At 44.2% G+C, this 27529-nt stretch overlaps 1 long non-coding RNA gene across 1 annotated transcript in view; it reads right to left on the bottom strand.

Annotated features, from left to right (window-relative positions):
- The window catches only part of LOC140588875 (uncharacterized), a 65954-nt gene that overhangs the window by 27951 nt on the left and 10474 nt on the right, over positions 1-27529 (bottom strand). The gene's annotated exons all lie outside the window — the stretch shown is intronic.

Raw genomic sequence — 27529 nt, 5'->3', positions numbered from 1 at the left:
CACTTGTCGCCACCCACTGGCCTAATTATGCAATGATATCTTTTTTACTACCATAGACAAGTGTTTCTATCCTAAACTATAAACCGTTATCCCAGTACTTTTATTATTTGAGTGATTGTAACAGAATAAAGAAGCTAAAGACTGTTAAGCTGTTTCATACATGTCAACTGCTCTCTCTGGATCTGAATGTGTATTTGAATAGAGTTTGAGATCTTTCAATGTGCAGCTCTAGACCATGATCTGTAAAACAGTTACAATTATTGTTAAAATGAGTTCAGACATAAACGCTGACAGGATAAGAGACTGCGCATACATAACTCACCATACAATTATGGAGCAAATCCTGAGCTGTGCAATGTCCAAGAAACTGGGAGCCGAAATATCGAGACTGAACGCGATCACCAGCCCAGTAGCGAAGATGCAGATCCATTTGTTTGTTGTTGGTACTTCTGTTAAGGCTCTTGTCGAACATAACCACAAAAGAGTCTTGGCTCACCTCGGAAATCAACTGCTGTTTAATAAATGGTGCTATTCCAAATTTCACCAAGTAACCCGTTTTGTCTTTTCCACATGAAAATGTCGCTGCCAGTTCTGAATCGGGAAACATAACACAAAAGATCTTTTCGATATCGTCATTTGATTTGTAGGAGTCGTGGCAGCATACTGTACGCATAGCCCATAACACTTTCGACTTCAATGTTGATGTGCTGCCAAATAAAACTCTTAAGTCATTTCGGTCGAGTGTTTTTGCAGCGGGAGACTCACGTGTGGAAGAAGGTGTAAGGCTGGAGGCCTTGCAGGCCCCGTCGGTCTGAGCTCTGGCAAGCCTGTAATGCTCCACCCAGTGTCCTGAAGCAAAGGTCCACCGGCTCCGACAAGACTGGACCCAAATCACCTGATCACCACATCAAAAGGGACACCTCACCCCCACTGGGCGGCCAGAACCCTGCAGCCAAATTCCAGCGACAAGGCCTGGCTGCGTCAAGACACAGATGCATCCTACATTCACTAACTCACACTTACACAGGAGGTATACATTAGGGACACACACACCCATGTTTGGTCTCGTTTGAATAGTCAAAGTACGACGGGCACAATACTCTCAACCTTAAAGCGGCATGTTTTCACATAAGAGAAATATAGAAAGTAAGACTAAACCCACCAAAGTGGAGGATCTTATCACCTGGTAGAACAAAGGAGTTGTCACATTCCTCCTAAAGCAATTTGATTGGCTGAGGGTCTGAGAATTGATAAGATCAACAGTTCTCCAAGACATACACACAAGATCAGAGCAGGCCCTAAAATAATCAATCACAACCTTTGATACAGCCTGTCACCTGGTTTGGAATACTTAAGGAAGAGCTCCAGAGTAGCACGGGGAGTCACTCTGTAATCAGAGCTCCCACATAGTGCTGTATGAATCTTCAACTGCAATCAGATATTTTCTGCAGTTACTATGAGTCCACTCAGCTGAGATATGGAATTGTTATATACTTTTAATTGGATTATATACTATATATTATATTATATTATATATATATATATATATATACAGGAATTGTGGCCACATGTTAAAATTATTGCAACGCGATATTTGGTTAAATTGGTGTAATGTATATTAATTGTGAATAACCTGTGTTTTGATTACTTCTTGGCTGTCTGACTTTGCTGAACCTCTGCATGTTCCTCAGAGACTGGGGTTATTCTAACACTCTCTTGCAGCCTCTGAATCGACCCCGTTCTACGAGACCCGATGCGGCTGCCCAAGTTGAGTTACGGTGTATGCCGGCTCAGCCTCTGAGGTGCGCACACGCTGGGTTACGGTAAAAGACCAGCTCAGCCTCTGAGGCGCGCACAAGCTGGGTTACGGCAGGCCGGGCCCAGCCTCTGAGGCGTGCACACGCTGAGTTCCGACACAAAGTCCGGCTCAGCCTCTGAGGCGTACACACGCTGAGTTACGGCACCAAATCCGGCCCAGCCTCTGAGGCGTGCACACGCTGAGTTACGGCAGACATCGGCTTAACCTCTGTGGCCCTCACTAGCTCAGATTCGGCAATGGTCAGCTGAGCCTCTGGGGCGTTAAGGGCCGCCGGGTCATGACGGGTATCCAGGCTAGCATTGTATTACCTTGTAGTGGTTGTCCAACATCTAAACCTATATAGCAGAGTCACGGATCGCCTTATCGGCCGAGGCGAATCCGATGCGCCCCATCGTCCGGGATTAGTGGGAGTTCAGCAATAGAAGGCACAGCCCAGAAGTAATCTAACTAACAGACATGTCATGACTAAACTTGCCAATAAAGATCTTTACTTAAAATGGAGTCAGATGTAATTTGGTCTTTACCTACAACGGGTAAGTAACTTTACAGAAGCGCTCGGAAGGATCCACACGCATTTCAAGCCTTCGGCTGTCCTATTGGATTCCGCCATTGGGCCAGTGGACGGTTCCCCTACAAAGGCGTCGCAGAGGGAGATTCATTAATGGAAGAAACCATTGCAGCGGGAGATTCATGCGTACACGAAGCTGACACGCTCGTTGTATTTTTTGCGGTTGTGTCTTGAGAACAGTATTGTAATATATTCGAAGTCTGGGTGATATCTTCTTGCTGTTTGTGTCTGGTGCTGGCTACAGTAAGTGTGATTCGACTGCTTTTATTCCCATCGTACTCAACTGGAAAGTCTTTCGACATGTTGAACAGTAAGCTTGAAAAACATTCCCTGGTACAGACTTCAACCAAACCGCAAACCTTTTGTCTTTTGTCCATTTAGGCTGAAATAAGCATTTCCCCATTTCTCCGAGGTAACGTATTCTTCGGCCTTCCAATCGCACTACATGTCTAAATAGCGCGCTTTAGAAGAAAGGGTTCATCTGCGCATGCTTGTCAAGTTCTTCTTTGGGTTACTGACAGATGAAGCAGCACATAACGCCATCTACCGTTCAATGAATATTGAGCGATCTAAGCCATGTCGCACAGAAATTATGCTTTCGCTTCTCTTTAAAATCAAAACACATGAGGAAACAATCCCTCACAAAAATTAATGCCATGATCATATGAATTTAAGACTTGCTGGTCTGATTTAAGACCTTTTCAAGGCCTTAATTCACGGAAAAGTGATTTAAGACTTTTTTAAGACCCGCGGAAACCCTGCTTTCAGGTCCTGTTCCCTCGTCTCGTCTGTCGCCTCCCCTCGGGCGCGCCCGGTGTGCGCGCCTTTGAGGGGGGGTTCTGTCACGCCCAGCTCTGTCCGATCCTCGTGTGTGCCACGCCCACCTCGTTACCTCGTGTTAATCCCTGATTGTGCTCACCTATTTCCTTTTGGTCCTGTGTATATTAGTCCGCGTCTCCCACTATCTCCCAGATCGGTCATTGATGTTGTCAAGTCTCGTGCAAGTTCGTGCCTGTTTGCCCTGTCTTCTCCGAATAAACCCCGTTTGCCCTTCCGCTTGGCTCTACTCGCCTGCTTCCCCGCTTGCTTGCTTGCCGAATCGTAACAGTGGGGGAAAAATGGTTGAAACGGAAATTAAATTGAGGATATTGAGGAACAAACTTTAAAATCTGTCTAAAATGTTACAATTACGTGTTTTATGTAAAGAAACAAAACTTTTATTCAAAACATTCTGGAATAGTTTTCAAATTATGTAATTTATCGCCTTCAAACTATTTTTTGTACACCTGGCCATTCGTAGAGTTGAATGAATATGTGACAATGGGAGGAGTTGCCAGGACCATTTTTTCCAGTGTACAAATAATTTATTGGTTGCACTGTAGGTGGGCCATTCCACCGAATGGGTGCCATTTCCGTCCCCAGGAAATTTCATGTATAAATGTGCACAAAAAATAACTGTAAAATACATTTTATTATTAAGCATAGTGTCTTGTACATTGACCTAATTGCAAAATTAAGATATATAATTAAAAACATTAATAAAAACTACCTAGAACACTGAAAAAGTAGCATTTGTTACCTGTCCCCACTCTCTAACTATACACTTTACCTTGAAATATAATTATTAAAATCCTTCAGAGATTAAATTTTTTTTGCATTGTTGTGTGACTCCAAATCCCATCTATACTTTGAAAATATTTTTTTCATAAGAAAACCATAATATTTAAGTTAAAATACACATTTTAGTTGTGTCCCTAGATTTTCACTCAGTCCTGTTACCCTACCACATTACCCCATCTGAAAAATTTGGAACATTCCACAAGTCACATGTTCAACAGGAAGTTGCATCAGTTGGATCTTCTGCAGGCCATGGGAAGACCAAAAGTAAGTTCCCTCCTTTTTTTCCCTCTGTATTTGATCAAATTTTAACTATGACTGAGGAGGTCAATCTCAATGTTCTGTCCTGATACCTAAATTAATTCTTGGATATTATCTGTTTATTTTTAAAATACAAATTTTTGGTAGATCACTAGAATGTGCTCAGTGTTCTCGTGCTATTAGCATAGCCACCATGTAGTTATATGTCATGTTTTTGCTAATTTTATACTAAAAACTCAGTCCTGTTACTTTCAGTCCTGTTACTCATATAAAGAGTAACAGGACTGAGTGCCAATAACAGGAGTGAGTAGAGCCCTCTAGTTTATTGATTTATTAGTGTGAATATTAGTCAGTGTAATACTATTCAACTTTTAAGTTTTACAGTTGAACTTACTGAATTTGTTGAGATTTAAGATCAGTTTCACAATGTGGATACCATACTTACAGGGTGCCAAACCACCCCTAAGTGCTGCAGAAAAGCAGCGACGCTATCGTGCTCGACGTGATGCCGACCCAGAGAGGAGAGAAAGATATTTAGAGAAGGAACGACAAAAATACAGGGAGGACCTAGAATCAGGCAGGAAGAAAAGGATCAATAAACTTAGTGAGAGAGAAAAGCGCAGACGACACAAAAAGTGGAGGGAAACATTCCATAGAATCAAGGACAGGAAAGAAGCTCTACAACACCTCATCACCCCTGCACACAGTCCCCAGCTATCAGCAGCACAAGCTGTAGATCCACAACCAAGCACTTCCAGGTGTAGTTTATGAAATGGGTCAAGTGTCAAAGAAAATGTGCAAGGGAGGCAATAGGGCATGTGTGTGTGTTTGTTGCAATGTAATAAAGTGTGTGTGGATAGGGCTGCAAACCTTGGAGGCAGAAACCTCGAGCAGAACCAGACTCAAAAAAGACTTGATTGCATTATAGTATAAACTTCTGCTTATCAAGTCACAGAGATAATGCAACAGTGCATTTTAACAACTGCAATGTGTTATTTAATGTGATGCACAATGTGTGTTTTAGGCAACATAATCAAGGGCAGAGAAGAAGACGAAAAAAACTAAAGAATCTTCAGAAGCAAATTCAAGAATTACAGGTTCTGTTGAAGAAACAAACCCAAAAAACAGAAAAGTACAAGAAACAAGTCCAGCGCATGAAAAAGAATAATGCTTCTCCACGCACAAAAGTAAAAAGGCAGATGAGACAGCTTCCACGTGCGGCCATTCAGAAGACACTTTTGTTTCATGAGTCTATGTTACAAGACATCCGAAACAAATACAAAGCAGCACAGGGGGAGAGGGAAAGGCAAATAATTTCAAAAATAATAACAGGAAAAGTTCTGAAAAAGTACAGGCTGCAACGCTTGGCTCAAAATTCATTGGGCTTTTCAAAGAAAAGATGGAAAAGTGAGAAAAATGGGAAAGTTAACTACACCTACCAGCGGAAGCAGAACAACAGGGTTGGAGATAGTTTGTTAAGCAGAGTGAGAGCTTTCTACTCAAGGGATGATGTGAGTCGCATCACAACTGGGAAGAGGCAGACCATCACTTGGAAGAAAAACAAAAAGCAAAAACGGTTCCTTTTGGATACCATGAAAAATTTGCACATGAAGTTTTTGGCTGAAGAAGAAAGCTGCATCTCTTACTCACTCTTCTGTTTGCTTCGACCTTTTTGGGTTGTTCATCCAACTCTGAGTGACCGGGACACATGCATGTGCAAGATGCATGAGAATCTGGGTTTTATTGTGCAGAAGCTACACCACTTGAAAGTGATCAGCACCGTCAATCTGCATGACCTTGTGAAAGTCATCACATGCGACACAGAAAACATTAAGTGCATGTACGGCAAATGTTCTGAATGCAAGGACCTCTCTTGCCCAGTCTCTAGCCAGTACAATGCAGAGAGTCAAGTGACTTATCTCCAGTGGGCAAGAGTGGATAAGGAACACAAGAATGACCCCAATGGCAAAACATCTAAAATCATAATCAAAAAAGAGTTCCAGACCACACAAGAACAACTGCTGGAACTGCTGAACCTGCAACTGCATAGGTTTAAGAGACACACTTACAACATCAATAATCAGTTTAGCCACTACAAGGCACTGAGACATGGCTTGAAAGCACATGAATGTCTAATTCATGTTGACTTTTCCGAAAATTACCTCTGCAAGTACAGCACAGAAATACAGGCAGTTCACTTCGGAGCATCACACCAACAGGCAACACTGCACACGGGTGTGTTTTATGTGCATACATCCTCCCGCCCGATGTCCTTCTGCACAGTGTCCCCCTCAAGACAAAAGGGCCCACCAGCAATTTGGCAGCACTTGTCACCAGTGCTTAATTACGTGCAGATTGCACATCCAGAGGTCTCCACCATCCATTTACATAAGAACATAAGAACATAAGAAATTTACAAACGAGAGGAGGCCATTCGGCCCATCAAGCTCGTTTGGGGAGAACTTAGCTAATATCTCAGAGTTGTTAAAATCTTATCTAGCTCTGATTTAAAGGAACCCATGGTTTTAGCTTCCACTACAATAGCAGGAAGACTATTCCATACTCTGACTACACGCTGTGTAAAGAAGTGCTTCCTCAAATTTGTTTTAAAATGTTCTCCCGCTAATTTCCACTTATGGCCACGAGTTCTAGTATTTAGACTAATATTGAAATAGTCATTTGGCTGAACAGCATCCAGACCCGTTAGAATCTTATAGACCTGAATCATATCCCCCCTTAGTCTCCTTTGCTCAAGGCTGAACAGATTCAGTTCCGCTAACCTCTCCTCGTAAGACATTCCTCTAAGACCAGGAATCATTCTCGTAGCTCTTCGTTGCACCTTTTCTAAGGCAGCAATGTCCTTCTTGAGGTATGGTGACCAAACCTGCACACAGTATTCTAGGTGGGGTCTTACCAAGGAATTATATAAGTGTAACATCACCTCCCTTGACTTAAACTCCACACATCTAGAGATATAACCCAACATTCTGTTCGCCTTTTTTATTGCTTCCCCACATTGGCGAGAGTGGGACATGGAAGCATCAACATACATACCGAGATCTTTCTCGTAATCAGCTACCTTTATTTCAGTGGAACCCATAAAATATCTGTACTGTATATTTCTGCTCCCTGCATGGATTACCTTACATTTATCTGTGTTAAATTTCATCTGCCAAGTATCAGCCCATTCGCTAATTAAATCCAGATCCCGTTGAAGCCTCTCTGCTGCTTGATTAGTATCTGCTACCCCGCCCACCTTAGTGTCGTCTGCAAATTTAACCAGTTTACTGTATGTATTCGTGTCAATATCATTAATGTAAATTAGGAACAATAGTGGTCCTAAAATTGAACCCTGCGGTACCCCACTATAAACGGAGGCCCACTGTGACATAGTGCCTCTAATAACTACTCGCTGCTTCCTATCAGTTAGCCAGTTTTTGATCCAAGCTGCCACAGTTCCTAAAATTCCTGCAGCTTTAAGCTTTAACAAGAGCCGTTTGTGGGGGACAGTGACATTTTTACAGTGATGGCCCATGCACTCAGTATAGACAGCGAGGGAATTTTTTCATGTTTTGTACTGAGCTGTTCAGAAGAGGATTCACTGCTGGGACGTGGAAATTCTTTGAGGCGAGCCATGGGAAGGGTGCCCCAGATGGTGTGGGAGGAGCCCTGAAGAGGAGGGCTGACAGTCTGGTCAGCAAAGGGACAGACATTCCTAATGCTGCAGAGCTGTATGCTGTGTTGCAAAAGGCAGAAACAACAATCAAGTTGTTTTTTGTCAGTGAGGAAGCAGTTGAGAAGGCAGTTTTGGAGATGCCCAATGATGTGCCACCAATTCCATCCACCATGAGGATGCATCAGGCAGTGACCATAGCCCAAGGAGAACTGACATACAGAGACGTCAGCTGCTTGTGCACAACAAAACAAAACCTGACCTGTGACTGCTTGAATGCAACGCATTTCACGTTCAGTCATCAACAGACGGCTCCCACAGCCATGGAAGTTCAGTGGCAAAGTCCTGAAGTTGTTGGTAAATGGTGTATGGTGAAGTACGAGGGTGATCTATACCCTGGCATCATCACAGATACAAGTGAAACACATGTTGAGGTCCGTTGCATGCACAAAATTGGGGTCAACAGGTTTTTCTGGCCAGCACGTGAAGACGTGCTTTGGTACCTTTTTGAGGATGTTTTGTGTATCATCCCACCCCCGAGGCCAGTCACAGGTCGCTATATGGAAATCGAAAAAGAGCTCTGGGCCACACTAGAGAAGATCTCTTAGAAAAGGCCAGACAAGTTTGTTTTCACACACACACACACACACACACATGCACGCACACGAGCACACATGTCTTTGTTACCGAGTGTTCATTCCTGTTACCGAGTGTTCATTCCTGTTACCGAGTGTTCACTCCTGTTACTTGATTATTTTTCTTTAAAAAAATAAAGATAAACCACTTTTTTTCCAATTATGTTTGGTCCATCATTTATCCATTTGTTTAATAAATTACATGATAAAATTTTTTTATCAATTTCAGGTTTGAGTTTTCTTGAAAAGATAAAAATGGCTTTGCATCTTTTAGAAAAATACAACGTGCATGCATATATAGTGATTTTTAAGTCATAAATATCAATTATTTGAACATGTAGTCAACCATTTCTTTAAAATAAACACTTTCTTGAGAGAACCTCAAAGGAATTAGTTGACATGCTTTTAAACATGCTTTTTAAATGTCACATGAGTTTTGGTAACAGGACTGAGAAAAATGTAACCATCTCCGGCTTAGAAACCTTGTAAAAGATTAAATAAAGCTGCCTGAGATTGACCAATACATATTTTGAATAGCTAAATATATGTATTATTAGATTCAGAGTTGAAAAAAGATAAAAAAATAAGTTTAATTTGGAAGAGTTACAACAAGCAAATGGCACCCATTCGGTGGAATGGCCCAGGTACTGGTGTTTGTGCATATGTCGACTGCTCAAGTACTCAACTTTGACTGTACGAACATATTCGCGTATTAATGTAGCAACACCTTAGGGACCATCGCCATGCAGCATTTGCAGAAATCTCCTTTGGAGTCTGTGAAAGTAAAATTGGACATTGGTAGGCCCAGGAGGGGAGGCATATTGTCTGTTATGTCTTAGGCCTTAGGCGAGAAAAGATTGTTTTGAATACTGTGTGACCTTGCTTCGTGATAGCTGCCTGCAGTTAGTTCCGCAGACCTTGAAGAAAGCTTGGACCTTGGAGAGGCAGACAGCGGAGCAAAGTGGGGGAGAAACCACCCGCAGGAAGAGATTCGAAGCTACCCCAAGTGATGCACAAAGAGTTATGGCATATAAAATAGTTGCAGTAGACAATATATAATATGTTACACAATTGAAAATGTATAAGTAATCATGTTAATAATACTAATCATATGTTAAGCATGTATTTGCAATGATTCAATGACAATATGTCAATGTGTTAAGCATTAATCAATGGAACACCCAAACATTAACAGTGATTCAATGTCATATAATCAATATCTATATACATATCTCAAGTAGAGTCTAGAAGCCGAGACAGACTCCAGTAAATTGAGCAAGATGGGTGGATTTTACCTTGCTACCAAGGTGAACCAATAGAGCAGGAGACTTGTTATTTGTTATACGTTTGAGCTTGGTTTCGTGATGTTTTGTGACCAATCTGGACTTATGCTACGTTCACACTGCGAGCGGCGAGAGCGTCAAAGCGACCGGAAGTCATTCAGTCATTCTGTCACGATCGGCTTGCAGGCGATCCGGGAAGCAGGGAAATGGAGCCAGAAAGTGGGGCAAAAACGGGGATTTATTGAAGGGAAACAGGACCGGGGAAACACAACAGCGAACATCAATGGCAAATCTAGGGAGACTGACTCAGACTAGAACTAAATACACAAGACTAGGCAAACGTAACAGGCAACAGGTGAGAACAATCAGAAGTCGACATGAGGTAATGAGGGGGCGTGGCACACAGGAGGATCGTTCAGAGCTGAACGTGACATAACCCCCCCCCAAAAGCGCACACACCGGGCGTGCCCGAGGGGAGGCGACGGACGAGACGAGGGGCCCAAAACCTGGAAAACAAAAACAAAACATCAACGGGACAGCGGAAACAGGACGGAGACACAGAACAGGAACAGGGACCAGAAAAACGACAAGACCTGACAAAGGACGGGGAACGCAGACAGGCAGACAGAAAAGGGCGACACGGAGGGAATACCCACAGGCGACACGAAGGGGCCTGTGGGTGAACAAAGGACCCACAGGAGGAGGAACAGAGGGACGAGGAGCAGACACAGGCGGGACGAAAGGAGGAGCAAACAGGGGAGACCAGACCGGAACGGAAGGGGGACAAAGGGGAGCCCGAGGGAGCCCAGGTGGGCGACGGGCAGCGGCCAGAAAAGGAGACAAGAAGGGAGTCGGAGGGGCCAACGGCAAAGGAAAGGAGAAGGGGGAAGCCGCAGCCAGCGAAGGCACTGCCACAGCGGGCGGAGGCGCCGTCCGCCGACGCGCCGGCGCAGGGGGATCCGCAGGTGACCGACGCGGAGTCGGAGGCGGGACCGAGGCCGGGGGACGAGGCCACGGAGGGGGGCCCGCAGGCGACCGCCGACCCAGAGCCGGAGGAGCCGCAGGCGCGCCCTGAGCCCCAGCCAAAGCGACCGAGGGCGAGCCAGGGGGCAGGGTGGGCGGGACCCAGGCCCGACGCCTGTATCCCCATCCCTTATGGGAAACTGACAGGCGGGGTCCAGGGGGGTGTCGGTCTCGCTGAGGCAAGGGTGAGAGAGTCATGAAGGAGGTCCCCGAGGGGTCCCACTCAAGCTCCTCTTCCTCAGAGGAGGAAGGAGCGGGGGTCTGACTGTCCGGGACCTCCTCGGGGACTTGGGCCAGTGCTGGGAGGACAGGAGAGCCGGGCTGGACGGGAGAGTCAGAAGATCCGGGCTGGACGGGCAGGACAGAAGAGCCGGCCTCAGGCGGTGCCGCGGGCAGAACGAACGTGCGGCCAGCAGGGGGTGCCGTGGGTAGAGCGGCGGCAGCAGGCCGCAAACGGAGCAGCTGCCTCAGGGTCTCCTCCACCTGGGCTAGCTGCTGGAGCGGGGAATCAGGGGCGGCGGTGGCGAACTCCGTCCGGAGCTGCTCCAGGAGCGGAGCTGCCTCTCGGGAGTCTTTAACGGCGGGTTCTCCCACCACCCGCCAGTACAGCTCCTGCAGGAGGCGAAACCTCCTCCCGTTCTCCAGGCAGGGTTGTGGCTCAGGAACCCTGGGTGGCGCTGCAGCAGGCACCTCGGGTGTGCGGCCAGTAGGGGGCACCTCAGCGGGCGCCGCCGTCACGTGGCCAGCAGGGGGCGCCTCGGCAGGCACCTCGGGCGTGTGGCCAGCTGCAGGGACCGCAAGCAGGACAGGCGGTTCAGGCTGGACAGGCTGGACCGGCGGGTCAAGCTGGACAGGCGTATCCCAGAGGGGACATCCAGACTGCCGCTCTCTCCCTCAGCCGCCATAGGTGTTCTCCCACCTTCTTATGCAGCTGCTCCTCACCGATGTCATACCTCTTTTTGATGAGCACCCAACATCTCTCCACGAGCGGGCGGGCTACTGGATCTTCCTGGAGCTCCAGCATGTTGGTCCACCAGATGACCTCTTCATCTATGGGGAGTTCTTCCCCGGTAGCGCTGAGTGTGTGGGGGAGATTTGTCATTCTGTCACGATCGGCTTGCAGGCGATCCGGGAAGCAGGGAAATGGAGCCAGAAAGTGGGGCAAAAACGGGGATTTATTGAAGGGAAACAGGACCGGGGAAACACGACAGCGCACATCAATGACAAATCTAGGGAGACTGACTCAGACTAGGACTAAATACACAAGACTAGGCAAACGTAACAGGCAACAGGTGAGAACAATCCCTGCATTGTTTTTGAGATCATGTAGCTACCACTATTACTATGGTTCCAAAGCCCAGTGCTGCACATTCATATATTAGTTACTATAGTAATAGTAAATACAGTGTGGACTTAAAGCTAGTTCATATTGTTTCCAGTAATAAAATAAAATTGCAAATAAACCCAATTTTCCGGATCCAAGATCAGCCCCCACTTTGTTACAGTCTTGGCTCCAAGACCGCAGCAAAACCAGGGAGGACACCGCAAAGGAGTTTATTTTAACATTTAACAAGGGATCATGTGTGTCATTGCCCGTGCGGCTACATCAGTGTATCAGTAACGTAGAGGGAAATGATCCAGGAACCACAGCTCCCAACTCTGTCCGTCCATCAGCCCCAGCAGCTGCCTCCTCAACAAGGGAAAATTAATTACTTTCATGTAAGTACTTTCATGTGCATCCACCACACATCACCTACAATGAAAGAAAAACCAAAAGACAGCCCTTGGATGTCGACGTCATACAGTGACCTCAGCCCCCGTGATGGGTAAGTCTAAGTCTTCCAGCTTTTCCTCCTTCAAAGAAGGCAAATGGGATTCAAGAAGGCCTCAAAATACGCCATCCACTTCCTGACTACACTCACCTAAAAGATTATTAGGAACACCTGTTCAATTTCTCATTAATGCAATTATCTAATCAACCAATCACATGGCAGTTGCTTCAATGCATTTAGGGGTGTGGTCCTGGTCAAGACAATCTCCTGAACTCCAAACTGAATGTCAGAATGGGAAAGAAAGGTGATTTAAGAAATTTTGAGCGTGGCATGGTTGTTGGTGCCAGACGGGCTGGTCTGAGTATTTCACAATCTGCTCAGTTACTGGGATTTTCACGCACAACCATTTCTAGGGTTTACAAAGAATGGTGTGCAAAGGGAAAAACATCCAGTTTGCGGCAGTCCTGTGGGCAAAAATGCCTTGTTGATGCTAGAGGTCAGAGGAGAATGGGCCGACTGATTCAAGCTGATAGAAGAGCAACTTTGACTGAAATAACCACTCGTTACAACCGAGGTATGCAGCAAAGCATTTGTGAAGCCACAACATGCACAACCTTGAGGCGGATGGGCTACAACAGCAGAAGACCCCGCCGGGTACCACTCATCTCCACTACAAATAGGAAAAAGAGGCTACAATTTGCACGAGCTCACCAAAATTGGACAGTTGAAGACTGGAAAAATGTTGTCTGGTCTGATGAGTCTCGATTTCTGTTGAGACATTCAAATGGTAGAGTCAGAATTTGGCGTAAACAGAATGAAAACATGGATCCATCATGCCTTGTTACCACTGTGCAGGCTGGTGGTGGTGGTGTAATGGTGTGGGGGATGTTTTCTTGGCACACTTTAGGCCCCTTAGTGCCAATTGGGCATCGTTTAAATGCCACGGCCTACCTGAGCATTGTTTCTGACCATGTCCATCCCTTTATGACCACCATGTACCCATCCTCTGATGGCTACTTCCAGCAGGATAATGCACCATGTCACAAAGCTCGAATCATTTCAAATTGGTTTCTTGAACATGACAATGAGTTCACTGTACTAAAATGGCCCCCACAGTCACCAGATCTCAACCCAATAGAGCATCTTTGGGATGTGGTGGAACGGGAGCTTTGTGCCCTGGATGTGCATCCCACAAATCTCCATCAACTGCAAGATGCTATCCTATCAATATGGGCCAACATTTCTAAAGAATGCTTTCAGCACCTTGTTGAATCAATGCCACGTAGAATTAAGGCAGATCTGAAGGCGAAAAGGGGTCAAACACCGTATTAGTATGGTGTTCCTAATAATCCTTTAGGTGAGTGTATATCCCTATTTGAGATCAACAGTTCTCCATCCCGGCTGCAATCAGCATGGATAGAGCCCTGCTCCCCCCTGATGGTTCACCAAAATATCAAACTCCTCCCACACCCAAGTTTTTGCTTCAGCAACTGCCAAAGCTACTTTCCACTTAACCTGCTGCTACCCATCAGCTGCTACAGGAGTCCTGCAAACTGCCCAAGCTCAGAAGGCCCCCCCTTTTCAGCCTGACAATTCCCTTTGCCACTGGTGTCTTCTGCGGGAGGTGCGAGTTGATGAACAGATTGGTGAATCCTGTAGTTACCATCATACCTCTCAGGAGCAGCAGTGAACACAGCAGGTTGGGGACATTTATATGAGGCGTCTGAACTGACATTCTGTTGACTCTCCAGTTCCACTGGATCCGTTGGTGCTGGAATCATACATGGCTATCAGATCAGGCCACAGCCACTCATTAAGGGAGGCGAGAGAAAACATTCAGTAGGGTTAAGTACCATCCACTGGCGTGCACAGATAGAGACGAGGTGGTGCTGAAGCACTTGCCCTTTTGCCCTCAGTCCAAAAAAGTGCCCTTTTGAAAGACGTGATTTTTATTTTTTTTTTAAAGCTGCGCGATTTAAAAAGGTGTGAAAATAATGGCTTGATTTGTGCCCCTTCTTCAAAGACACCTGAACCCTGTCGCTTTTTCACTGTCACCGTGTCACGTGAACACGCTTGCAGTTCATTTGTTGTGAGGCGTGTAGCAGCGGCATGACATAGGACTACTTGGAGTAGGCATAGTAGGCTAACTATAGCGACTGGGAGCCACGGCGGACAACACGGCAGCTCTTTCCCTTCCCAACCAGTCAGGTAACCCATGAATCGAGTGAAATTATTCAGTTTGCCCTCTAAGACCAACCTGCAATTGTTTTGTTGTGAAGTAGCCTGTCAGAAACTGCACATGACAAACTTTGCCAGCTTGCCCCCTCCATCCATCCATATGGATAAACAAAAAAACGACACATTTAAAATGTAACCTAAACCATTTAGGCAACCCCACTCTCCATCAATTCCGACCTTTTTGCATACACTATTGAAAATATCACGTTATGCTATAGGCTACATGCCGTTAGGCAGAGGGCTCTTTTGAGCCCATTTTTCGTTACAAATTTTAGGATGATCTCGCGGAAATCTGTGAATAAATACAAAGTTTTCAAACTGAAGTCAGTGACGGGAAGACATCACACTTTTTAGAGATGGAACTGCAGAAAAACCTAAAACCTTGACATGATTATGAATAATAGAATTATGGACGTTTCTCCGTTTTTGTGGATTAGCCTTTCCATAACTAACGTCAACTACTGTCCTACTTTGGTAAGATTGAAATTAATGTCTTTGACTGTCTTTAGTAGGTGTCTCCTGTGAGAAAGTTAGAACACCGTCCAACTGTCTAAAGATGCAGTCTTTAGCCTAACTGGTTGTTACTGACTCAGCGATGCTCGCAGACATTTACGCACTGTGTTGTGACCTGATTGTGACAGAACAGTGACGTTGTTATTGGTAGTTTGAAGGGTACGGTGTTGGGGGTGCATGTTAAAAGTTTTGAGAAGCACTGGTTAGACATGTTAATTTTTTTTGGTGTAACATATTGGCAACATTAACACATTAATTTGCTAAAGGAAAAATAGGCAGTTCCCAATTGCCTGTGAAAACGACCATTCTGCCCTGTTCTTGTAATGACCACAGTCAGTCTTATTCGTTCTCATACATTTTGGTCTATTTTTAGAGAATGTTTTGAAATAAAAGTCAAATTGCATTTAACCTGTGCGTTTTTTTTATTATAAAAAGAAAAGGTTTTCCACATATGCAAAAAGTGCCCTTTTTTCCCCCTGGAGCACTTGCCCCCCAAAATGTCTGTGCACGCCACTGGTACCATCCATAATTTTCTTATAGTGTTTGAGGAAGTATGTGTGTGTGTGATTGTCTGTGTGATCATGTACATATTAGGTTGTAGGGAACAATATCCAAAAAATGATAAATAGCTGGTAATTTGACCTTGTCAGGACATTTTTGCCCCCCAAGGGAAAGTGACTTTTTAAAAACCTGTAAAGGCAATGAAAATGCTTGCATTTGGTTTGATTACTTATAATTAGGGCTGGGTATATTGTTATAGTTGGGATTAAGGTTACGCCCATAGAAAGTCATAGATAGACCCCACAAAGATATTAATAGGAACGTGTGTTTGTGTGTGTTTTAGTGTGCATGTTTCCTGCTATGCACTAATATCGCCTCCAGGGGGAGTATTCCTGACTTGTGGCGTATGCTACTTGGACTAGACTGCTGGTGACCCTGACAAAGATTACTTTATGGAAGGTATATGGCTGTTGGTTATTAGTCTTAGCTGGAAAAGTCTTGTTTTCTTTTTCTTCTCTGTATTTTGGAAATTTGGATCTGAAGGCCTGTTCCCTGTTCTGAAAATGATCTTCTGTAACCTGCTTCTTTTACAATTATTAGTCGGCTTTTAACATTTTGTGCCACTTGAATTTTACTACGCAAAAGTCCCAGAAGGTGAATCAAGCCCTTAAGATGAGAACCAAGAAGCCTGTCTGCTCCTGAGCTATAAAAACCTGATGGTTTCACTTACCTCAGAATTTGGATTTGTCTTTGTCTTACTGAGAGAGAATGTGCATGTAACCTCCGTTAATCTTTATACAGTAGTTAAATACACTATATACATTTACTGGGCTGGGAGTACGGGGTCATAGTGAGTTAGTTAATTATGGGGCCGGCTCAGTGTTGCGTTTGCAAGATGTTTGCCCTTCTGGACGTTAGTGTCCAGTCGGACTTCATCTGCGAGCGATGTAAGCTAGTGGACTCACTCATGGTCAAGGTTCGCGACCTTGAGGAGCAACTGGCTCTCATCCAATGCAACAGTGAGTTAGATGAGCTAGTTGATACGCCGTTTAGGGAGATGGTGTGTACGCCACTAGCGGGGGGGAGGGAGAATGAAGAGCAGAGAGGTCGAGAGAGCTGGGTGACCGTAGGTCGTAGACGCAGGAAAAGGCGTACACATGTTACAGAGGCGGCATCACCTGAGGTGTCTGTGTCTAACAGGTTTCAGGTGCTTCCAGCTTTAGAGCCGGAAGGGACTGGGGAAGCAGGTGGGCCCTTGGGCACTGAGGAGCCCCCTCCCCCCAGAAAGAGGGAGGTTGTGGTAGTGGGGGATTCGATTATTAGGGGAGTAGACAGTTATGTGTGCACGCGTGATAGAGGGTCCCGTACGGTGTCTTGCCTGCCTGGTGCCCAGGTAGGAGACCTTCCAGATCGTGTGGACAAGCTTTTGGCCCCAGCTGGGGTGGATCCAGTTGTCGTGGTGCATGTTGGCACCAACGACATAGGCAAGGGTAGGAGGGCTGTTCTGCAGGACAAATTTATAGAAGTCGCCAATAAGCTTAGAAGCAGAACGTCCATGGTGGTATTTTCTGAAATACTCCCCGTGCCACGCGCAAGTCAGGCTAAATTAGCTGAGATAAGGAGATTAAATGCGTGGCTAAAAGGATGGTGTAGGAAAGAGGGGTTTAGGTTTATGGGGCACTGGAGGACCTTCTGGAACAGGTGGGACCTGTTCAAGCCGGATGGGTTGCATCTGAACCGGAGGGGAACCAGTGTACTGGGAAGGCGTATTTGTAGAGTAGTTGAGGAATGTTTAAACTAGGGACTGGGGGGGCAGGGAGGTTAGTTAAGTATGTAACTGGGGGGAAACGGAAAGCCCCAAAAAATCATATTATAAGTAGGCACTCTAATAGGCCTACCCTTTGTTGTCTGTATTTAAATGCCAGGAGTATTAGGAATAAAATTCATGATTTAGAGGCTCTTATCTCATCAGACTCTTATGATATTATAGCAATAACTGAAACGTGGTTGAGTGATAAGGATGGACAAGAATATAATATGGATGGTTACACATTGTTCCGTAAAGACCGTATAGGTAAGAAGGGAGGTGGTGTTGCAGTATATGTAAAGGAAAACTTGCACGCAAGGGAGCTTACTGATATAAGTAAAAGTACGGAAGCTATATGGGTAAAATTAGATGCTACAAACTCAAATAGCCTAATTGTCAGTGTTTGTTACAGAGCACCCAATGTAGCTGCTGAGGAAAGCAGATTGTTATACAGTGATATTAGGATTATGAGCAATAAAAATGATGTGGTAGTTATGGGTGATTTTAATCTACCGGGGATGCAGTGGGACATTGTTGCTGGCTCTTCTGAAAATGAACTTGAGATGGTGGAATTAGTACAGGATTGTTTTTTTTTACTAAGTTTGTTAACACCCCTACCAGGGGAGATGCCATTCTTGATCTTGTTTTGTCTAATAACCGGACAGGATTGGTAAATTAGACGTTTTAGAACCACTTGACAGTAGCGATCATAACATGGTTAAATTTGAGGTTAAGTTTAGTGCCCGAAGAGCAAAGTCCAAATCAAAAATATATAATGTTAGGAAGGCTAACTTCAATTGTATGAGATTAAAACTAGAAACTGTGAACTGGATGGAGTTAAATAACAAAACTGTTGAAGAGGCATGGGAATTTTTTAAAAGCACATTATTGCAAGTGCAAGAGGACTTCATACCTGTTTCCAGCAAGAATAAATCTAGGAAATTGCAACCTAGGTGGTTTAATAGGGAAATAAAGTATAAAGTAAGGAGGAAAAGGGCTTTGTTCCAGAAATGGAAAATAACTGATGATGACATAATAAAGCAAGAGTATCTAAATCTACAGGCTGAATTAAAAAATGACATTAGACGAGCTAAAAGGAATGTCGAAAGGAAGATCGCATTGGAGGCTAAGGATGACGTTAAAAGTTTCTTCCAGTATTTTAACTCTAAAAGAGCTCTAAAAGCTGAAATTACTAATCTGCAGGATAGTAAGGGTCTTATAATTGAAAACGACATTGACATAGTAAATGAGTTCAATGATAGTTTTGCACGGGTATTCACTGTTGAGGACACTAGTAACTTACCAGTTCTTATTACTAATCCAACATCGTCTATAACTAATATATATATAACTGAAGCTGATGTTTTGCAAAGCCTAGCTAAGCTCAAAATAAATAAATCACAGGGCCCTGATGGCATCTTACCTATAGTGTTAAAAGAGATGAGGGATATTATTTGCCGACCCTTAACATTACTGTTTCAAAAATCCTTATCTGAAGGTGTGGTACCTTCTGATTGGAAGCATGCCAACATAACGCCCATTTTCAAAAAAGGGGATAGAAGTAATTTGTCAAACTATAGGCCAATCAGTCTAACTTGTATAACTGGTAAAGTTATGGAGGCTATAATCAAAGAGAAAATGGTAGATTACCTGGACTCAAATAACATTTTGAGGGATAGCCAGCATGGATTTAGGAGAGGTAGATCCTGTTTAACAAATCTGTTGGAGTTTTTTGAGGAAGCTACTCAGGAAGTTGATGATAAGAAGGCCTATGATGTCATCTACTTAGATTTCCAAAAGGCTTTTGATGTTGTTCCCCACAAGAGGCTCTCACTTAAACTCAAAGCGACAGGTATTTTAGGAACTGTAGCGACCTGGATTGATAACTGGTTAACGGATAGGAAGCAGCGAGTAGTTATAAGAGGCTCAATGTCACACTGGGCCTGCGTTCATAGTGGGGTACCGCAGGGTTCAATTTTAGGACCACTTTTGTTCCTAATTTACATAAATGATATAGACACCAATATATACAGTAAACTGGTGAAATTTGCAGATGACACCAAGGTGGGTGGTGTAGCAGATACTGAACTAGCGGCTCAGCAGCTACAGCGGGATCTTAATTTAATTAGTGACTGGGCTGACACCTGGCAGATGAAATTTAACATAGACAAATGTAAGGTACTCCATGTAGGGAGCAGAAATATAAAGTACAGGTATTTTATGGGACCTACTGAAATAAAGGTAGCTGATTATGAGAAAGACCTTGGTGTGTATGTTGATGCTTCCATGTCTCATTCTCGCCAGTGCGGGGAAGCAATAAAAAAGGCCAATAGGATGTTCGGGGTATATCTCCAGGTGTGTGGAGTTTAAGTCAAGGGAGGTAATGCTAAGATTATACAATTCCTTGGTGAGACCTCACCTAGAATATTGTGTACAGGTTTGGTCACCATATCTTAAAAAGGACATAGCGGCCTTAGAAAAGGTGCAGCGTAGGGCCACAAGAATGATTCCTGGTCTTAGAGGAATGTCATACGAGGAAAGGTTATTTGAGCTAAATCTGTTCAGCCTCAAGCAAAGGAGACTGAGGGGGGACATGATCCAGGTCTATAAGATTCTAACAGGTTTGGATGCTGTTCAACCGAATAGTTACTTCAGCATTAGTTCAAATACAAGAACTCGTGGCCATAGGTGGAAATTAGCGGGAGAACATTTCAAGCTGGATTTAAGGAAGCACTTCTTTACACAGCGTGTAGTCAGAGTATGGAATAGTCTTCCTGATAACGTAGTGCAAGCTGAATCCTTTGGTTCCTTTAAATCAGAGCTAGATAAGATTTTAACAACTCTGAGCTATTAGTTAAGTTCTCCCCAAGCGAGCTCGATGGGCCGAATGGCCTCCTCTCGTTTGTATAGTTCTTATGTTCTTATGTTCTTATTAGACATATGAGAAATTAATGACATCAAGTTTTGAATATGTTCAAATAAAACACCATTCTCTCCATTTTTATATTGGTTTATTCATAAGTAAAAAACTATTCTTATGGTCATATTTAGCCATCACCACCACTGCTTTCATCTAATCCTCCATCACCTCGACCATGACTTCGGTCTCCTCCTGGTCTTTTTCCACCACTGCCATTACAGCCTTCAAGTCACACATCAGACGGTCACATCGTCTTTTTCACCTAAAAGGTCCTCCAAAATTGCCTGGATCTGAGCCTCTGTCTCTCTTATTGTTTTTTCCATCTCATCTATGTCGTCCAGCACTGCCTCGATCTCAGCCTCCAGCTCCTTCACCTTTGCCTTTTTCTCCTTACTCCTGTTGTCGGAGAGAGTGATCAGCCCCCCCCCCCCCGGCTGCTGGCCCACAGAGTATGAGACACGCGCTGTTTCACTTGTACAAGGGGAGCCACACCTTCTACAGTGAGTTACAGTGATGGCTTCCAAGGTGTGGCCCCTCGACAGGGTTTATTTATACTATAAGGTAAACATACTGATCAGGTTACATTGTGGGTGTGAACAACATTTGGAATGGGATAGGATGCAATGGGAAAGTGGGAGTGGGAACAGGAACAACAGAACGTGTCATAGGTGGCCTCGTCTGCTGCACGTGGTGGAAAATTACTGTTAAGCACTTACACTGTTACTACATGGAACAAGTTGTACATTCTTAAGAATACACGTGAGTGATAATATATATACGATTTCAACCCAACAGTCCCTCCTGTTTATCATGAACCGTGTATTTTACATCCGCCATCCACATCTTGTCTAAACATGTTCTGTGGGCGGCATCACTAAACAACGGTGTCATCATGTTCTTCATCAATGAGGAACTCTTGTTGGCTCAGGGCAGTGTATGCTACAACAAAAGAATTAACAACCATTCTGCTAATCACAGCTTTACAACATGGTATAATGCAAATGGAAAGAATACAAAGAAAAATCAAACATGTGATAACCATTATTACAACAAATTTGAATAGTCCGAGCCATCCCCCTTGAAATAGCCAATCAAACCAGGATGTGCTAGGGTGAAAGTCCTCGGCCATGGCTTTCCGAAGATCTCTGAGACAGTTCATGGCGTCAGTCATGTTAGGGGAATGGACATTGTCTGGAATGTATGTACAACAAGTATTGTTCAATAAAACACAAACATGCGAGTGGTTAGTTGTAAGAGGTCTCAAATGGGAGCCACCTGGGGGCGCGGCGAGTGTTATCCGATGCGGACCTCGTCCACAAAAGCAACCCGCTGACTACAGTCAGGAGGACCAGAAGCCATGTTACAAGGAACCGCTTACAGTGAGCCATTCTAAAAGTGAGTGCAGATCAGTTGGTTTCTTCACCGGGTTGAGACGTCGGCACCCTATTGGTTACCGCGCCTTTGTAGTGGACTTCCACTGCTACTCCGTCGGTTGTACTGGCTCCTGTAGGGGTTTAATGAGCTTACAGTGACTTCTGTGTATCCACGATGGCTGCTCCGCTATCTTCACGGCTGTCGGGGTCGTGAGGAGCACTTGATACGGGCCGTCCCACCTGGGAGAGCTCCAGTCCTTCCGAAGGAGGACCTTGACGAGAACCCAAACTCCAGGTTTGAGGGTGTCCTGTAATACAGAAGCAGAATTTACTGGCAAACTACTGGGTCTTTGTAATTCATGAGTGCGCAGCAGTTTGCTCATCCAATCCGCAAGTGTTGTTTCCCTGTGCGCCTTTGTTATGCCACTCATCTCTGTAGCTAGAGGAAAAGGCCTACCATGCACTATTTCGAACAGCGTAAGACCTGCTGGGGTTGGCATAATTCTCATCCACAATTTTACCAGAGATAAGCATTCCGGCCATGGTCTCCCTGTCTCTTCCACTGTTTTTCTTAGCCTAGTTTTTATGGTACCGTTGGTTCTTTCCACTAATCCTGCACTCTGAGGATGGTATGCGAAATGATTCTTTAGTTTAAACCCTAGCGCTTGAGAGCACAGGTCCATTGTTTGATTTACAAAATGGGTACCGTTATCCGATCTGATGGTTTGGGGAATATTCAATTCAATTCAATTCAATTTTATTTATATAGCGCATTATCACAACATTACATTGTCTCAATGCGCTTTACACTTCTGCCTCGTAAGGACCCCCCATTGAGTAAGCCAAAGGCAACGGTGGCAAGGAAAAACTCCCTAAGAGGAAGAAACCTTGGGAGGAACCAGACCCAAAGGGGGAGCCCATCCTCCAGGGGCCGGCAGATGAGTCAAACAAACAAGATGAAATGACTAAGCTAATACAGACAAGATGAAATGACTAAGCTAATACAGGGGTTGAAATATATGTCGCAATGCAGCGGCCGACCATATGTAGGGAAATAACTGCCTACCAGACATTTTGCCACTGTTATCGCATCACAGTGTTTTACTGGGTATATTTCAACCCACTTTGAGAACGTATCAATTATTACCAAACAGTACTTTTTTCCCTGTGACCATGACAGCTCTATAAAGTCCATGTGAATGATTTGAAATGGGTGTTCTGCTACCGGAACTCTCTCTTTGGTCTCAGGTTGCCCTGTGAATTATGCTTACAACAGATAAGGCATGATCTACAAAAGTTTTTTGCATAATCAGAAAAATTTATAGTATAGAAATGTTGATGTATTATATGTACCATCCCTCCTGTTGAGACATGGGAATTCCCGTGGCTGACCAATGCCGCTGTTTTGTATAAATTTTTTGGAAGTACGGGCTTATCATTGATGTGGTAGATATCATTAATCTGAATTGCTCCTCTATTGATCCAGGCCTTTACTTCTGAGAGCGGCGCATGTTTTTGAGAATTACTTAGTATATCTGCGTCAATCAGTAGGAGATCCGTCATTTTCAATGTAGGTTGTGTAGGAATTATTAGCTCAAATAAATTTTAATATTTAATTTTAATATTATTATGTTTGAATTAATTAAAGTTTAATTAATTATTATTTAATACTGATTATTAATCAATTGTTATGCCGAATGGTCGGCTCCTCCAAACTCAATTGCGGTATCCCTGTGAGTCTGTTAATGTGAGACTTAAATGGGATTCACTAATTACCAGTATCGCTTAGTAACCTGGGTTAGAAGGCTCGTCCAGCGAGTTGCATCACCAGGTAATAATGTACACGATTGGTAGTGAAGCTCCCCTCACGGCCAATGAGAGAGAGTCTCGCGATGTTTCAGTCGAGTTTGAGGTTCAGAGCGTGTAGCAAGATCGCACAAAGGCAGGAACTTATTATGAGACACACAATGACGGAGGCTAAAGTTGTGTAAAAGACATGCATTTATTCCTAGCTAACACTACAACTGACATAAGACAGACATTACACCTAACACAAACAACAAACACGAAATAACGGAATAAAACAAACAATGTAATTATGAAAATGCAATGACCGGATTTAAATGAGTAACCTGAAATGGGAAATACTGTTCTGCAAAGCAAGCACAGTTTGTGGAAACACGACCCTAAAGTCTTATAGCAGGTTAACAGAACAGCTTAAGTTGTTAGAATGAAAGGAAGTTGGTTTACTTGGTTGAAGAGTGGGGGGGGGGGGGGGGGGTCTTGGCAGTTGATGGCAGAGCTGCTGAGCCGATGGCACTCAGGAAGGCGCGGCGTTTGAAGCAGTGGAGTGGAGCCCCTTTGGATTCTCTCTCCTGGTGAAGCCTTGTCTAGGGTGCTGTTCTCTGTTCAGCTGGGCCTTCACCGGAGGGTTTCTGTGGGCTTCTCTCCTCCCGGGCTGATGTTCTCCTTCGGGCTGGCGGTTATTCTCTGCGCTGCTTTGTTCTGAGGTCCAGGTTTTTATCGTCTAAAGTTCATGAATAGGGATGACCAGGAATTCGAATCCTGGCCCAATGGCTGGCCATCCATTTGGCGGGCTTTCGGAAGGGGGTCTGTATCAGTCCTTTTGGGATTTATGGCCCGACTGATTCCCCCTTTACTGATGATTTTCATTAAGCTGTTATAACTTTTGATACATCCATTTTTATGGTAATCACTGACCAGATTTGGAATCAGGGGTGATTAACAATCAGTTTGACACCAAACATGCCATACCAGCTTCACAGGTACATACCTCATACCCTCTGTATTAATTGATTAAACAATTAATTATTGTATCTATGTGACTGATTCACATCAGTATAGGATACAGGTGTTTTGGGTTGCACCTCAACAGATGTTACACTTTGTGCGGATATTACATCAAATATTCATATTACAAACAGCACATCTTATCCATAGATAGGCGTGGCCGTTAGTTTGTGGTAATATCAATATAAGTTGCACATCTGGAAACAACATATTTTGTTTGGTGTGGCTTATGCCAATTCATCTTCTCCAGAATGGATAAAGTACACCTTAATTCAGTTCTTTTAACATAGCATGGTAGAAACAAAGAAACTTGGTGAGGTCCACCAAGATCAGATAAGGACCACAAAGGAATGTTGGAAGAGAAGGGGGGGTTTTTAACAAAGCAGACTCTCTAAAAGTTAGGACACATTGGTTACACTCACTTTCCAGATTCTTCTGGTATACCATGAGAACATATATACAATGGTAGCTATACCTATCTATTTATTTAAATGTATATGTGTTCAAGTGCAAAGGGGTGAAATAGGTGATACTCCGTGAACATGGTTATAAGGGTGGCACACAAAACACTAAGATTGTCTAAGGACACATACAAACATAACGTATCTGTATATTGAGACTAGTAGTTGTGAGTAAATCAATATACAGGGTATACTGTACAAAAGCCAAACTTAAATGAAATTTCCTTTAGGGTGTTCGTCTGTTGGGTGAGTGAGATGTAAGGCAGAGTGCATGGGGAGGGGGTTGTGTGCCAAGTCGAGGGACCCCTGTCCGTGAAGTCCACTCTGCTTGTCTGTAGGTCCCTAAATCTTTGGGCAATAAAAGTTGGAGTGCTAGCCTCCCTGGTTATCTGTGTGTGTGTGTTTGTGTGTGTAACCCCCCTTTGGTGCCTCTCGTACCAGGCTCGGCCTTGTCTCAGGCCACCTGGAATTTAGGCCCTGTGATATGTGCATGTGTGATCCTACAGTTGTTTCTGAGCTGCTGCCTTTGCTGTTGCATCTGCGAAACTATTTCCTACTGTAGTGAAGGTGGTGTCAGTTTGGTGGGCTTTACATTTACATATTGCAATAGCAGATGGTAGCTGTACAGCATCTAATAATCGTAATAACAGGTTTGTGTGTGTTAGAGAGGTGCCCTGCGATGTTTTAAATCCCCTGTTCTTCCATACTTTGGAGTGATGGTGAACCGCTCCGAACACATATTGGCTATCAGGGTATATTGTCAATGATCTGTCTTTGTGCAATTCACATGCTCTGATGACAGCATACAATTCTGCTGCTTGGGCTGAACATGTCGGGGGAAGTGCATTAGCTTCAAGTACTTTATCAGTTAAAACTATAGCATAGCCGACCTTATTTCTCCCTGTACTGTCTTTAGACGCCGAACCATCAACAAATACAGTTACTGAGTTGGATAATGGCGTTTGGGAGATATCATGTCTTGGTTTTGTTTGTTCCTCTACTGTGGCTTTGCATGAGTGTGGTTCACCATCCATAGCTGATGGAAGAAGAGTACTTGGATTTAAAGGGCCGCATCCCTGCAATGTGATATTTGGTTGTGAAAGTAAAAGTGAAACTAGAGTGAGGTGTCTAGCATGTGTCAGGAAAGGGAGTGGTGTCTGTAACAATATTAGTGAAATTGAGTGTGGAACTTTCAGAGTGAGTGGGTGGCATAACACTAATTCTGCTGACAGTTTTATAGCTTCCGCTGCTGCTGCACAGGCCTGTAGGCATTGGGGGAAACCTGCTGCAACTGCATCTAAGCGTTTGGAGTAAAATGCCAATGGTCTGTCTTTAGACCCAAAAGGCTGTGTCAATACGGCTTTCATGTAGCCTTGACTCGCGTCAACACACAGGGTGAAGGGCTGTTTGTAGTCTGGCAGAGCCAATGTGGTGTTAGTTTGCAGCATTAGTTTAAGGTTTGTGAATGCTGCTTCCCCTTCTCTGGTCCACTCAAATTTGTCCCTTAGGGCCATGTCTTTCCCGTATATTAGGGATTGTAAAGGTTGGACCAAGGCTGCATAATCTGGAAGCCATTCCCTGCAGTAGTTGCAGAGTCCTAAAAAGGACATCATTTGTTGCTTCGTGTGTGGTTTGGGTGCTTCCTGGATTGCCTTTTTTCTGGATTCTAGCAGTGAACGACCATACTGGGAAAGTCTATGTCCTAGATACACTACTTCAGTCCGGCAGTATTATAATTTCTGTTTTGATGCCTTATGTCCGGTTTCGTACAGATGCCTTAATACTGTTAGTGTAGCTTCTTTACAGTGTTGTTCTGTGTCTGAGGCTATCAGTATGTCGTCCACGTATAGTAACACTTGACTATGGGCTGGCGTGGGACATGTGCTCATTGAGTACCTGAGGGCCATGGTGTACACATGTGGACTTTCTGAGAACCCTTGTGGGAGTCTGGTATATGTATACTTTTGTCCCCTATAGGTAAAACCAAACAAATGTTGTGACTCTGGATGTAGGGGTACTGAGAAGAACGCATTGCTCAGATCCATTACCGAAAAATATTTTTTGTCTGGTGTCAATGAATTGAGTAGGAGATGGGGGTTTGGAACATCTGGTGCTGCATGTTGCACGATGTCATTGATTGGTCTCAGATCCTGTACCATTCTCCATTTACCCGTATTCGCTTTTTGCACTGGGAAAATAGGGGTATTACACGTGGACTCTGGCGCCCCCCTCAGTATCCCTGATGCCAGCATGT

The sequence above is a fragment of the Paramormyrops kingsleyae genome, chromosome 4 (genome assembly GCF_048594095.1).
Source record: "Paramormyrops kingsleyae isolate MSU_618 chromosome 4, PKINGS_0.4, whole genome shotgun sequence".
Lineage (NCBI taxonomy): Eukaryota > Metazoa > Chordata > Actinopteri > Osteoglossiformes > Mormyridae > Paramormyrops > Paramormyrops kingsleyae.
This window is presented reverse-complemented; position numbering and strand designations above follow the sequence as displayed.